Source organism: Nelusetta ayraudi, unplaced genomic scaffold, assembly GCF_046127955.1.
Source record: "Nelusetta ayraudi isolate G7.1 ecotype Tasmania unplaced genomic scaffold, CSIRO-AGI_Nayr_v1 ptg000027l, whole genome shotgun sequence".
NCBI lineage: Eukaryota > Metazoa > Chordata > Actinopteri > Tetraodontiformes > Monacanthidae > Nelusetta > Nelusetta ayraudi.
The window spans coordinates 4855269-4869287 of record NW_027466077.1 but is presented as its reverse complement, the minus strand read 5'-3'; the positions used below and the strand labels follow the sequence as shown (position 1 = coordinate 4869287).

At 49.6% G+C, this 14019-nt stretch overlaps 1 long non-coding RNA gene across 1 annotated transcript in view; it reads right to left on the bottom strand.

Annotated features, from left to right (window-relative positions):
- Window positions 1-241: 241 nt before the first annotated feature.
- Window positions 242-14019, bottom strand: part of LOC142890908 (uncharacterized) — a 42740-nt gene continuing 28962 nt past the window's right edge. Inside the window, exon 3 of the long non-coding RNA XR_012927151.1 lies at window positions 242-1454. This is a non-coding gene — a long non-coding RNA (uncharacterized LOC142890908). The remainder of the gene's footprint in view (window positions 1455-14019) is intronic.

Below are 14019 nucleotides of genomic sequence, written 5' to 3'. Positions count from 1 at the left end.
CACACGCACACACACACACACACACCGAGTCAGATAAATATGTATGACTCCATCGCGGTAGGTTTCCTGCTTTGTATGCTAATGATCTTATACAAGTTTAATAACGCAGCCGTGCAGAGGGTAGCGTGGAGGTGGCGGCGGAGGCAGAGGCAAAGGGGCGGAGGAGGAGATCCGACCCGCAGATCCTCGCAAAGCCCCACCCTCCCCACCCCCCAACATCTCCCCCACCACCTCCTCCTCCTCCAGCACTGCGAGGCCTCACGAGAGGAGGCGCAAGGCGATGTGATGTAACAGATTGCACTTAATCTCGTTAATTAGGCGGGGGAAAAAGACGGGATCTCACCGCGCCTCGGCGTAATGAGTCGAAAGGTTGCGGCCGATAAAATAGGTCGCCGCCGTTCTATATTTGAAGGCGGGAAGTTCGTGGGGGAACGTTGGGAGTGGTTCGTTGCTCGGCTCTTGCTTACGGCCTGCATGTCGCCTGCGTCAACGTCGACATGAAGACAACATCAAAACGATGCCGCTATAGTTTCTATCGTCGGAGAACCAGCATGTGGTTATTGAAGCGCCTTTGCTTTAAAATAGTAGCGCAGATCATTATGGTGCACAGTGCGTGGGGGTGATTACAACAAACTAACAGCCTCCGAAACACGATTTCCCAGGCATTCTTCTGCTTTTTTGCTCATTTAGCTGCTGTTTGCTTTTTTTTTTCTTTTTTTTTAATGAAATTCAAGTAGTAAATGAAAACTCTCCTGCCATGTCATCTAGCCATGAAATTATGAAGCGTTATGACGACAGGAGGCACTCGGAATACAAAAGCAGCTGAAGACTGTCCTCAGCCAGATAGCACATTAAAATGCTGCTTCATGTTAATGCGTCGCCTCTTATGAGCCATTTATTATGGATTGAGCGCAGTCAGCACTTCCTGCTTTTTGAGGAAATCTTTTCATTTTTTATGCACTTGAATTTAAATGTAAAAATAAAGCATTTATGTGTGCACTAATAATGAATGTCTCGATTGAAAGTGTCCGCCTACCTGTACTTTGTTGCAATATAGTTACTTGCAGATCAGTAAAATACTTTTCTGTGCTTCATAAACTAAAAAAGGTCTGATGTCTTTTGTCATGTCCGGGCTCTTGCATTGCAAATCCAAATGATCAACAAAAAAAAATTCAGTATAGACAAGTTTTTTTGTTTTGTTTTAGAACAGTTTGCTTCGAGATCCAGCCTGCAGAATATTAATGCCAGACGGGGACTCTGGTGTGACGGTGCGACTAAACACTGTCTGGAGGCTCGTTGTGATTTTCATTAGTTGGCTTAAACACGATGGCTAAGGCTTTGTGCTACTGCGTGTGTGTGCGTGTGTGTGTGATTTCAGGTTTGGAGCACAACTTTCTGCATCTGGTTCAGGTGGTGTTCATGTTCCCCGGCGTTGGCTCGACTCCTGGAGGATCCTGCAAGCAAACACACACAGGAGAGAAGAGACGTGAGTTTAAAACCTTCCCTCCCAGATCCATCGATGTCAAAAGTCTGTGTCCCCGGCCTGAGGACTCGCGGAAAAGAAAGGAAAAGAAAAAGCCATGCTGTGCTTTTTAAGGGGACCGCCCAGCCATTGTTCAGCCATTAACCACAAACCAATTAAGTCCCTTGTTGAGCAGCAGTTACTTCTTGATGACTGCTGCGGTTTTTCTCCGCCTAATGAAAAGTTAATATTGAGCACATTGCTGCACCTGCGAGCGCTGCGCCGGGTGAAACTGTTGACAGCGAGTGAACAGAAGGCCAGCAGCCAGCGGGGGGCGCTCTAAGAACGCCACCTCCCAAAATAATACTAAACTAGTCATTAAATGAAAAAGAAAAGAGAAAAGTTTGGCTATGAATTCATCATCGAAGAAGCCGTTTTGTTGTTGATGTTGTTTTTTCTGGCGGGGGCGGAGCGATGCGGCGGACAATGAGCAGTGACGTCTTCATTGAGAGATGATTGATGCGGCTGCCAGGGAGAGGAGAGGTTTGACAGACGGATCGCTCAAACAGTCAAGCTGCAAAAGCCCAATAATATGATGAATGGCCTATTTGCCCAGCACATGAGTGGGAGGCTTGCGTGGAGATTAGACGTGCATGATTCGAACCGCTCCCCACCCCCCAAACCCCACACACACACCAACCCTCCCCTTCTTTCCTTGGGTTACGCCTCGTCCACGGAACAGATTACAGATTCTGAATAACACGTCTGCGTTTCTCGCCCCCCCATCGAGTTGGGGGAGGAGGGAGAGAGTGGTGCGAATTTAAAGTTGAGAGCCATTTTTCCGAATTGAAAATAACGCGGCTCGGCTCATTTATCACTCTGCATCGTCTCGGGGGGGAGGTGAAGGTGGGGTGGGGTTCAAGGAGGGGGGGGGGGGGGGGTGGAGGTAAAAAATGGGTTTATCGATTATGAGGCATCACACCTGTGAGGGTTTCACCTTCTGCCGCCCCCCACAAAACACAAGGGGTGCCGCCGAGCGTTTTGCGATCGGTGATTAATCCTGCTTTCTGGGAAGCGGGGAAAAAGTTGGCGCCTCATTATCGCCGCAGCAAAAAACTATTATTATCCGCCCGTTACTCTCGCCTTGAGTATCACAAAGGCATCGTTTCACGCTCGGCAACAAGCGCAAACTGTATTTAAGACGGAGCCACTAATCACTTTGCCAAACAGCGTCTGCGCCTGTTGATACAGCGACCCCCCCTCACCCCACCCCGCCGACTCTTGCCGTTTTTATAATTGATGCGCAATCGGCGTGAAGCGCCTCAGATACGACAGGAGGCCCTGATGGATCTCCAGATAGTTTGGGTTTGGGGGGAGGAGGCAGATGTAGGGATGTTTTTTTTTTTTTTTTTTTCAACTTTCTTCCCTCCCCTCTTGCGCGCTATCGTTTCCACCCTGCGGCGAACAAAATAGCCCTCATACATCCCTGTAATCTGCATTAGCAGCGGCGCAGCAGCCAGCAGACGTCGCGGAGGGGGGATGAGTAATGGGGCGACCGCTGATCTGGCAGCAGTTATATTACGTCTCAAGTAAAGGAAGAAAAAAAAAACGGAGGCGATGCCCAACCGGCGAGAATATGAAATGTAACAAAATGAGCAGGCCACCGCGCCGCTGCCTCGTGTCTGTCAGCCGGCATTAACACGAAAAGCGCGTCTTTTGGGGGGGGGGGGAGCGACGGCGTCCGAGAACGTTTCTGTCGTCTCGCCGTATTCCACCTGTTCCCACTTTGTTTTTCCATTTGTTTCACCGCCGATGTGATGAATGTGCTGTAATTCAGATCTGTCATCTCTGACGGCCTGGCCTTGGGGCTCCAAGATTACTTATGGGGGGATGGCAAAAAATAGAAATTGCAGAAATCAAACTTAATTGTGGTGTGGACGGCTGCACTGCCCGATTAAATGATCGGTACTGTGAAATGACTTCAGAGAACGCCCTCTGTCTGTCTTACAATAACAACCAGACCTCCTCCCGCCATGGTTCCTCATCTGCTGGGGAGTTTTTTTTTCTCCTCAAACTATCAATTTTGGATACTTAAATATCCTATTTAGAATAAAATCACTTAAGCCTCAGCGACAATCTATGTCTGCAGGCCGTCACTGAACCATCCTTTACTTAGAAAATGTGTGCAGAGACACTTGGTTCCAATAAGTGGCCCTTTGTGTGGTGCCTCACAAGGGGCACCACACCCCAGTTTGTGCATGATAAGAAGTGGTTCATCCCTGGACAACAAAACAGGGTAACGCTTTATAATAATGATCGTTTATAAGACATTTATAAGATGCCCCAAAAAGAGTTCTCCAAGAGGTTTCTGAGAAAGACCGTCTTTCTCTCATCTTCTCAAGACCACACGGGCTGATATCAGGACCAACTTAAAGGACCTCTGCAGGGAATCCCTGACAGCATAGGGAGTATTTTAATTCTGCTCCACCTACCGAAAAGAAAAGAAAAGAAAAGGAAAGACCACTATCGCTGATACTTTTACTTAATTAATGTCTCTTTAAAGAACTTCCTCGATTTCGCCGTGCTGGCTTGAGTTCCTTTTTTTTCTTTTTTCCTCGACTCTCTCTCTCTCCCTCTCTGTAGACTGCACGAAGAGTAATGAGCTAACACTCTTTTGGCACCTTCCGTCTGTATTACAGCTCCCTCCAGGAAAAGGAGGAGTAGGCTACGAGCAAATTCACCGATTGGCAAGATTGCAAATGTGCAAACAAACGTCTCTGTCCAGCGGCTGCAGCAGAAACAACACAGATCCAAGAGAGCGTGGCGCACACCCAGAGGGCTGTAAAGCTCTGGGCTCCTGAACTTAAAGGAGAGGCACGCAAAGCAGGGTTCTCTCTCCTTTATAAATGAAGCCGCTTCTTAATTGTGCAAGTAAATTTTTTGCAAAACCATCTCTTCATCTCCATCACCAGCCGAGGAGCTAAGGCGTTGGGGGGGGGTTGCAAAATGGGGGAGCATAACAAACACGCCGGCTTGCATTAAACTCGTGTAATGGCTTGTAATAGGATATGCTTACTTGCTATCTGAAATTAAAGTGTAGATATTACATCCCTGGAGGCCAATCAAGTGTTGTGTTGCGTTGTGCGTGCATGCGCGCATGTGTGCGTGCGTGCATTCTGCTGGGACGACGTGAATGCACTCCCGAGCGAGCGCTTGTGTTGTTGTTACTTTTCCCCCTGCATGAGAGCCGTCTAATTCCCTCTCATAACTCATGGAGTCCCCCCTCCCTCTCTCAGCATAAAAAGACTGATTCGTATGCAATTCTTCCTCCCTCTTTTTAATTTTACAGTTAAAGCAGCTCATAAAGAAAACACATACACACACACACACACACACACACACACACACCTCAGGGGAACAAACAAACAAATCAGGAATGTAACAAATGGTGCCAAACCCATATATATATATATATATATATATATATATATATATATATATATATATATACCACCTTATACGTTTTTTTTTTATTTTTCATCAGATGCGCTACAGACAATTAATCAACGCTGGTGCCTAGGAAAAAAAATGTTCAGCATATGGCGTGAGGCTTTGAATTTCTACTGCCAGGGAGACGTCTGTCCTGCGGCGTCTCTCCATCAGAACGACAAATCACCAGCACGAGGAGAGAAAAAAAGACCACCCAAAAGCTGCAGAGACGTTTGGAAGTGAGCGAAGCAGCCGCCGCTGCAGGTAGAAATCTTATAAACCGACGTGGGAGCGCTCGGCATGTTGGAGCGATTTTCCCTTGCAGCCATTTATCGAGTCGCACAAACTGACGCCACGCGGCGGCTGTTGATCCCGGGGCCATTAGCGGAAGTGCAGACTTCCACCGGCCCATTGTTTGGCTTCTGAAGGCGCCCGCTCGCCTCTGTGGAAAAAGATTGCTTTCTTTTCCCTCCTTTATTTCTTTTTCTTCGTCTCTGCAGCTAAAAAAAAAAAAAAAAAGTGCTGCTGGAAGCAGTTTGGGAGCGGCGCCGGAGATTAACTCTGAGCCCCCCCCATTCCCCCTTGTGTGCGCTTTTCCACATCTGACCAGTCTGAAAAAGGTGGCGAGGTGGGTTGGAGAGGACATTAGAGGGTGGTTTTTTTTGGTCATTAATTTGTTGCACTTCTTTGTGAAAAAAAAAAAAAAAAAAAGGCCCATCATTGGGAAGAAAGAGAGGGACCCGATTGAATAACGATGAAAGGGGCCTCATGTTTATCGGCGGGGCATTCCGCTAACTGCTTGGCAGTAAGTGGCTTTGTAATTGAGGTTTCATTAGGAAGCGGGAGGAATTTACTTGCCGATACCCCAGCGGTATTTATACATAAATAATTTTTTTTTTCCCTCCCTCCATTCTACTTCTGCAAGCTGTTTTTCCATAAGCACTTCCATTTATTCCGCTTGAGGCCCTTAATGGCTTTCAGAACTTCTGAAGAACCGTCTCAACCCCCTTTATCCATTGCTGCTAGAAGCGACCCAACCCACCAGATGGAGCATTTCAAATCTGTTGGAGTTATTCCACACATTTAATCTTGAAAAAGAGCAACGGCAAAATGGTTTGAAAGGGGGAAGCGCATTAAAAAAAAACAACAATCATTGAAAGGCAATCGGATGAACCTTTGGCTGTTCCGTGCTGAGGGGAACCGATGATAGTGTCGCACCACCTTGTGGTTCTGAAAGCCGGTCTGGAGCTCAACAACAACATCATTAGCAGAGAGGAGCCTATCAGACATTAGTGTGGGTCTTTTCAGCGCTAATATGCCATCCAGTGACAATGAAACTGTTGCTGCCACAGCATCGACGCTAAGCTCGTTAGCCAGGCATTGTTTACAAGCGTGCTGCTACTTTTCTTTTCTCCTTCTTCTTCTGTGGTTTTCCAGGGCAGCTTGCAGCAGTTATAGAGACACAGATTGCTCCTTCACTAGTAAGACTAATTAAGGTGTAAGATGTGCAGGGATGGGGAATTTAAAACTACACTATGAATAATCTTTCAATGAATCAATATGACTGAGCTTTTTTTTTGCCATTGTAGATATTTGATGTTAAAACGTTTTGTTGTTCTTTAAAAACAAACAAACAAAAAAACCCTCTTCCATCGCTACCATAGAAAAGCGTCTTCTCGTGTTCTTTATTTATCCTGCAATGAACATATCTGACAAGGATATGCAGGCTAGCATGTGTCTGTGTTTTATGATTAAATTTCAATCAAATTCTGGGCGTGGTTAACCAGACTGGAGCTGACAAACAAAGAGCTCATTTGTCGAGGTGTGTGTGAACCCCCGTGTTCAGGTCACGGCAGAAGATCAACGCTCATCGGTTTTACTGTAAAGTGGACGTGTTTATGCTGCCGCAGCCAGAAAAGGGGGGCTTATTAATTGTCTAAATATTGAAAGTGTCCTCTCAAGGATATGTGCCACAAATCAGCCTTATCTAGCTCTGCCTCACCCCCCCCATTGCCCACTCTCCCCTCCACAACTCTGCCTTCGCTCGTCCCGGCCTGCCTTCATTACACACCGGAGTCTCTCTCTCTCTCTCTCTCTCTCTCTCTCTCTCTCTCGTTGATTCCCAAAGTGAGAACATTTTCATGAAGGCAATAAAAGGCTCATCAGCAAAAGGCCCTGAAATTGTTCTCTAATATGACGACATTTTAATGAGAATCTAAGGAGATGGCTGCTTCGGCTGATGGCGGCGCCTCTTTATCAATGAGTGGCAGGGAGGAACTAATGGCGCTATAACAGACAGGCCGCTATAGTCTGGCTGCCTCGCTGACTCCCCATACGTCTGCCTTTTAATATTCTTTATCACAGCGGATTAAATTGGGTTTTATCCCGCATTTGAGTTTCAGCAAGAACAACAATATTATTTCCGGCGACGGGCTGACTCTTTATCATGCAGGGGAGAAAAAAAAAAGAAGCTTCAAATACCATCACGGTTATTTTTTTTTTAAAGCTGAACTCTATGAATTTAGTGGCTCAACTGCCATAAGGCCATATAGGATCAGACTGAAGAAGAAGTTGAGATCAGGTTGCAAAAACGGAGCGAGATAGGTCCTAAGATACAGTCATCTGGAGAATGCAGCAGCAACCTTGAGTCCGAAAGCCTGAAATATCACTCGGTCAGAAAACTGGCCTCACATTCCGTAACCAGTCGTCTCCCTTTAGACTGTTACAAAGCTGAGAGGGCATGGCTCAGAAGACAGGTGGTTGGCAACTAACAGCACCAAGGGGTTTTCTTGGTGAACAACATGAGGCTAATGTTCCCCCCCTTTGCATCCAAAAAGAAGCCTTGAGCTGCAGCCAACAGGCTAAACTAGCGCTAGCAGCTCAGTCTGACTGATTGCGATCGGCCAAACCACCAGATCGACCGCTGTCTGACACGGGAGGTTAAATGTCCAGAAAACCACAAGACAGGTCCTGACTTTAAGACGGTTGATTCCTCATAAAAAAAAAATGACACATCGTCTATAAGGGATGACCCAAGTCTTGAAACCACCAGGCAGCAGAGACGCACTCGCATCAATGAAGTGAAGGCTTGAGCACCTATCTATTAATAACAGCAAGATGTGCTAAATTACCGTCAGCATGTGTTTTGAAATGGGATTAGACCCAAAGCCTCAGACTTAATGAGTTGTCAAGCTCAGAAAAAAACATCATAAAAAAATTTAGACATAAGCATGAGCTCAGCCGCAAATTAGCGTCACTCAGCGAGACCCTTTGGCTCATTACAAGCTGCTGTGCGTTACGCCCTGATACGATAGCCGCTTATATCAGGCCCGTTGCCTTAATGAGACTTTATCGCCGCTCTCCGGCGGTCAGACTCGCGCCGACTTGGCCGCCCAAGGTCAGGACAAGAAGGGGAGGAAGCCGGGCCCCCCCGCCCCGCCAGACGGCGCGCGTTAAAAAAAAAAAAAAAAAAAACGCTCGTCAGCCTCCTTCGCTCATCCCTTCACCCCGCAAGGTCGCCTCACGGCCAGTGACGCCTCTGCAATTAGCATGCAGCCGGCGGCGCGGCCTGTCTGGCGGCGAGAGCGGCGCCCCGCTCGCCTAATGAGATGCCAGTCAGCGAACGGCATGCCGGCGGGAGCCGCCAGAGTGAGAGAAATTAATTAATTAATAATCATTATCGTCAAAAAAAGAGAAAGATCCTGCGGTGGGTGTCCACGGGTGGCTGCGGCAGCATGCTAATTTTACACAACACACTATCTGGCAGGCGCTTTCATCCAGATTGCAGTGCGGGTCCCTCTTAGCGGTGCGTGGCACTGGACTGCATCTTTTTTTTTTTGTATTTTTTAGCGACGCGGGACCTCGCTGTAGGACATGCGACAGGCGGTGCCTCACTGAGCGGTCCGAGCTGCGGAAGGTTCGAAGCACCGCCGCTGTTGTTCTGCTTCAAACATTCTGCTAAATTCAGTGGTGAATAACCAGAATTTCGGTTCTCCATTTGCGTCTAAAGAACCAGATGTTTGTCCCTGTCGCCCGCCTCCTCCTCCGCCCCGAAAAAAGCTAATATGCTAATGATTACGCAAGGGGGGAATTTCACGCACTGGCGATCCTGAAATGCGCGCGAACGCACTGAAGCGGCGACGCAAGGTGCGCTGACAGACGAGTCGCTGAGGCTAATGACATGACAATGACAATGACAATGGCAATGACTTTTCCCTTTTTCCTTTTTTGTCGCTCCTCAGAAGCATTTTTCTGGGCTTTATTTGAAAAATTAGCCACTGTCGGATGAATACTTGAGCTCTGCGTCCTCCGTTCTGAACAGGGTTTCTCATCAATATTACATTGGAAAAAAAAAAAGGCTAAGAGGTATCACCCCCCCAACCCCACCCACCCTCTCACAGCACCGCTGCCACCAGCAGCGGCCCTGCCACGCCTTTTATTTTGGCGAGGCAGCGAAGCGTGAACATGGCGAGCACAGCGGGAGTGAAATATGTTTCAATATTCCTCCACCCTCCCTGTTTTTAGGGGGTTTTTTTATATTAGAATTCACAGGCAGATTCTGTTTTCTGCCAGCAGCAGCAAAGAGCGCCACTGTCGCTCAGGGTGGGAAAAAAAACAAACTATCGAACGGTTAAGTAAAAGCAGCGAGATCGGAGCGGTCAGCGGCCGCGGCATAGGGCAACACGATCTTAGCGGTGCGCTAATAAGAGATATGGAGTGTAAACATCGCCCCAGCCTGCGCGCTAATAAAGCATGGACCCCACCAGCGGCTGGCATATAAATAGTGCCTCTGTGCAGATTTAACTACTGTGCCGTCGCAGCGATGTTCTGTTTTTCTCAGGCGCTGCGAGGACGACAGAGATTCCGACGCAGCACAACAGTCGCGTGGCAACCGAAAATAAGCTCCCGGCTCGGGTCTGCTAGAAATCAAAATAACTGCCGTGCGCAAACTTTACGCTGTTGTGAAATCAGATGGAAAGAGTCTGAGAGCCGCAGAAACGCAGAGGCTTCCCTTTCCCTCCGGAGTCGCGCTGAACCTCAGAGACGCTTCGTGTTTCCAATTCCGCCTCTCATTTTTACTTTTTTTTTTTTTTTAACAGAACAAGAAAAAATACAAAAAAAAACTAAAAACGAGGCCCCTCGGAGGAATCAACGTTTCACCATCTTGCTGGAAGTTGTTCCTGGAGCTCTGGGCTCCTGATGACTGACTTACTGACTGACTGACTGACTGACTGACTGACTGACTGACTGACTTGGGGGGGCGGGGCGGCACCGACCTACCATGCCCGATTTCAAACGCAGCTACTGCAGTGTAAAGGCTGCAGGCAGTGAAATGCCTCACAAAGCCCCGGCGCGCCTGCTAATAGCCCCCCCTCACACTCACTCACTCACTCACACACACACACACTCCCCTGACCGCCCCCCTCCCTCCCCTCCCCTCCCCTCCCCCGTCTGTAATGGCACGAGCGGAGCGGCGAGCTTGACGAGCTGCCAAAGGGGGCTGTTCTGTTATTGCCGAGCCAATCACCCGCTAAGTATTTGCTGCCTCTTATTTCCCCTCCCGCTAATGTGCGAGCCCCTCCCTCCCCCCAGCCCCCCCCGGAATGCCGCAGCTAAATCGACTCTTTACGCCTGACTCGTCGAGCCCCCGCAGAGGCGCGGCCAGAATCCCAAGGATGCAGCCGTCGGGATGGGGGGGCGGGGGGGGAGAGAGATGCTGGCCCCACTGACCAGCCGACCGATCGTCCCCTCTGTTGCCATGGTTACGTTTACGGGCATGGATTCCGCTCTGGGCGGGTTACAGAGTTTTTTTTTTTTTTTTTTTTTTTGCGGCGGCCCTAAATCACAGCGTTTGGTGATTAGCGCCCATGAAGGCGACGTGACCTTTAGCGAAAGGGGGCGTTGTCGGGCGGTGATTGCTCACTTTGATGCGCATCCCGATAAATTCTGTCACTGCCGTGTGGTGTGTGTGTTTGTGTGTGTGTGTGTGTGTGTGTCCAGCGAGAGCTTTGCCTCACAGGATGTGGAGGGAAACGCGGTAGGTGTCAGAACGCGTTTCAATCCATTGTGTTGAACGCATGTTTTTTTGTGGAAACGGACATTTCCTATATTCTTATAACTTCAGTTAAAAAAAAAAAAAAGAATGCAAGAGAAATGCAAGAACGGTCCTCTTGACCTCTCTGAAGAGCCACTTTCCCTCAGTGGACCCTTCTGGGATTCTAGGGGGAAAAAAAAAAGACTCCGGGGCAAACAAGGATAAACGGAGAAATGACGGCCAATTAAGAGAAGTCGGACTCTTGGCCACTTTGTTTCGCAGTCTGGGAAAAACTTTTTCAGATATATATTTATATATTTAGCAGAGCGTCTCCTCGCAGCCCAGAGGCCCGGTGATAAGCGCCATCAATACGTGTGCCAGCAATCATTTTTCAAACGGCCGTAGATCGCGATGCCGGAGGGGTGCGGGGCTGTTGGTGGGCGGGGTGTGTGTGTGGATGTTCTCTCCATTCCCCCCCCCCCTCCATCCGCCCCTTCCTCCAAGCAATGTCAAACGGCAAAGGCAGCAGCACCTGTACGGCAAACGGAAAGCTGCCGATAAGAGCGCCACGCCCACCCAAACACACACACACACACACACACACACACACACACACACACACACACACACACACACACACACACACACACACACACCAGCAAAGCCGCAAAAGTGAGAGACAAATAAATGGCGACTACCCTGAGAGGGGGGTGGGTGGGTGAGGTGAGTGATCCATGAGTAGGCGAGTCAGTCGACGGCTGTAAAAAAAAAAGCCCAGACACACACTCTGTGCGCCCCCCCCCCCCTCCCCTCACCCTTGCCCACCCCCCTTCCTCCCCCCCTCGCCGTTATCTGCCGCCGCAGATGTGCCTCGGCCCTCTCCGCCGCGTCTTCCTCGCGCTCGCCACATCCATCACACGAGTGCACCTTGGGAGCCGAGGCGAGGGTTCGGTGCTGAGCGCCAAGCCCGCCATCTGCCGCCGTTTAGAAATAAATGACAGCCCCCCCATCCCCATACACACACCCTCCCCCCAAACCTGGTGGGAGCTCGTCTCGTTCCGCTGCCAGCAGCATCGTCGGGTTCCGCCCATCGTTTTTTCCCCTCCTCCCCCCCCTCCCCCTTTTCTTCTTCTTTTTCTGCCTCTTCTTCTTCGTCTCTCTGAAACGCTGGCTGCTGCGAGACCCCTGCCAGTCACGGCGGAGTGGTGCCTCGGAGAGACGTCGGCTTGGAGTGGATTTGTTTCGGTGGAGCGCAGTTCCCCCCCCCACACACACACACACACACGCTCCCCCCCGCTCCACTCAGGGGAAGCGGGCAGGTGGAGCGGCGCTGCGAGAGCAGCTGTCTCCCCGCCGACTGCAGCGGCGGCGGCCAACTTTGCAGAGTTCGGAGGATCCAGGTGACGAAGAGGGGAGACGACGGGAGCGGCTCCACTTTATTTGATTAGTTGAGCGTCGATGATGTGTGGAATAAAGGAGTTTCACCGGCCGACGTGAACTAATTGACTTTTTTTTACTTTAATTGACTCCTGCTCTGTGACGAAGCCAGGCGAGTTTGTTAAAAAAAAAAAAATCACACCGCAAACTGTTCGCAAAAGGCGGCTGCATGCAAAAGGCGAGGGAAGAAAAACTGTATTGGATGAAGGCGATATAAATCCGACTTGAGCGCCAAGACGTGTTGTGTAAATTGAGCCCTGAAGGGGAGTCGGCCAAACTTTCTTCCACGGAATGGCAAACTTTAAGTTAAGTCAAGGTCGAGGCCTGGTGTGTTTATTGCATAAAGCCATTTCTTTTGTTTTTTACATTGTACGAATTCATCGATTTCCTTCGCTCGGCTCTCTCGGCAGACCTCGCCGTGAGCTCCCTCCTTCCTCGCCCGCAACAGCGAGCCAGCGGTGCCACTTCCAGAAGGTCTCTGCTTGTGTGACGGCTCGTGGAAGTTTGGCCCCCAGAACTGAGGCGGGGAGGATGACTTTATTAATTTCATGGATTTGGAAATGAGCCGTGGTGATAAGGCTATCACTCTCTTATCGGGGAGGACGGCGGGGGCGTAATTAAGCCGATAGCCCGGCCGTGATGAGGAGCGGGGGGTGAGGGGGTGGTGCAGAAAAGAGACGGTGGTGATACGCGGGTGGAATCTTCAGGGCTCGTTTACCAGAGGGGATGATTGGATCACCGCTTAATTGCCACCTTTCTCTATTTTTAGCCCAGTAGGTTTTTCTTATGAGTCACCCACCCTCCTCCTCCTCCTCCTCCTCCTCCCCCGCTTCTTTTTTTTCCCTCCGGTGAAGGTCAGCGTGCAGATTGTGCGATTGTCAGCCGGACCGAGGCGCAGGCGGAGGCGTATTTGGCAGATTTAGACGGAACGCGTTCACCTCTCGCGCCGTCGTGGATAGATCTGGGAGATTGGGGTCAAGAGCGGGTTGCGTCGCAAAAAGAGGCCCGAGTGGAAAAAAAACAAAAAAAAAATTGTCAAACTTCGGCACAGGGTTGCAAAGTCTCTGTTGTTTTTGCAGCAGACCCGACCAATCACGGCTCCATCGACCGCTGTCCAGGCCGAGGGTCTCGTCTCGACGACTCAGTTTCAACGCCCCGCCGTCATTCGTTCCAATCAGAGTGTGCGGCAGAGAGAGTATTTAAAAACTCGCTCTCAGCTCTTCGCGAACAATTACTGTCAGGGGTAATCAAGACGGAGGCGGAGGGAGACGTGCCAAGATCCCCAGAGGGGTGGGGGGGCGGTGGCGGCCGACCCTTCCCAGCCGTGAAAGTGTTTAACCAATAGAAAATGTGACGTTATGGCTGAGGAGTCTGGAGCCTCAGCCGGACCGGGTCCGGGGAGTAGTAATAGAAAAAAAAAAAAAAAAAAAAAGCTTAGCTAAGTAATAAATCCCCCTGCAGGAACTCTAAAGTCCAAGTTAAGTCCACTGTAACTTCTTTAAATCCTTATTTCGGCCTGGATTTAAAGGTTCGGCTCGGTAATTTCTAGACCGTTTAGAATCCCGTAAAACATTGTGCCGTGGTTTCAGTGGCAGCC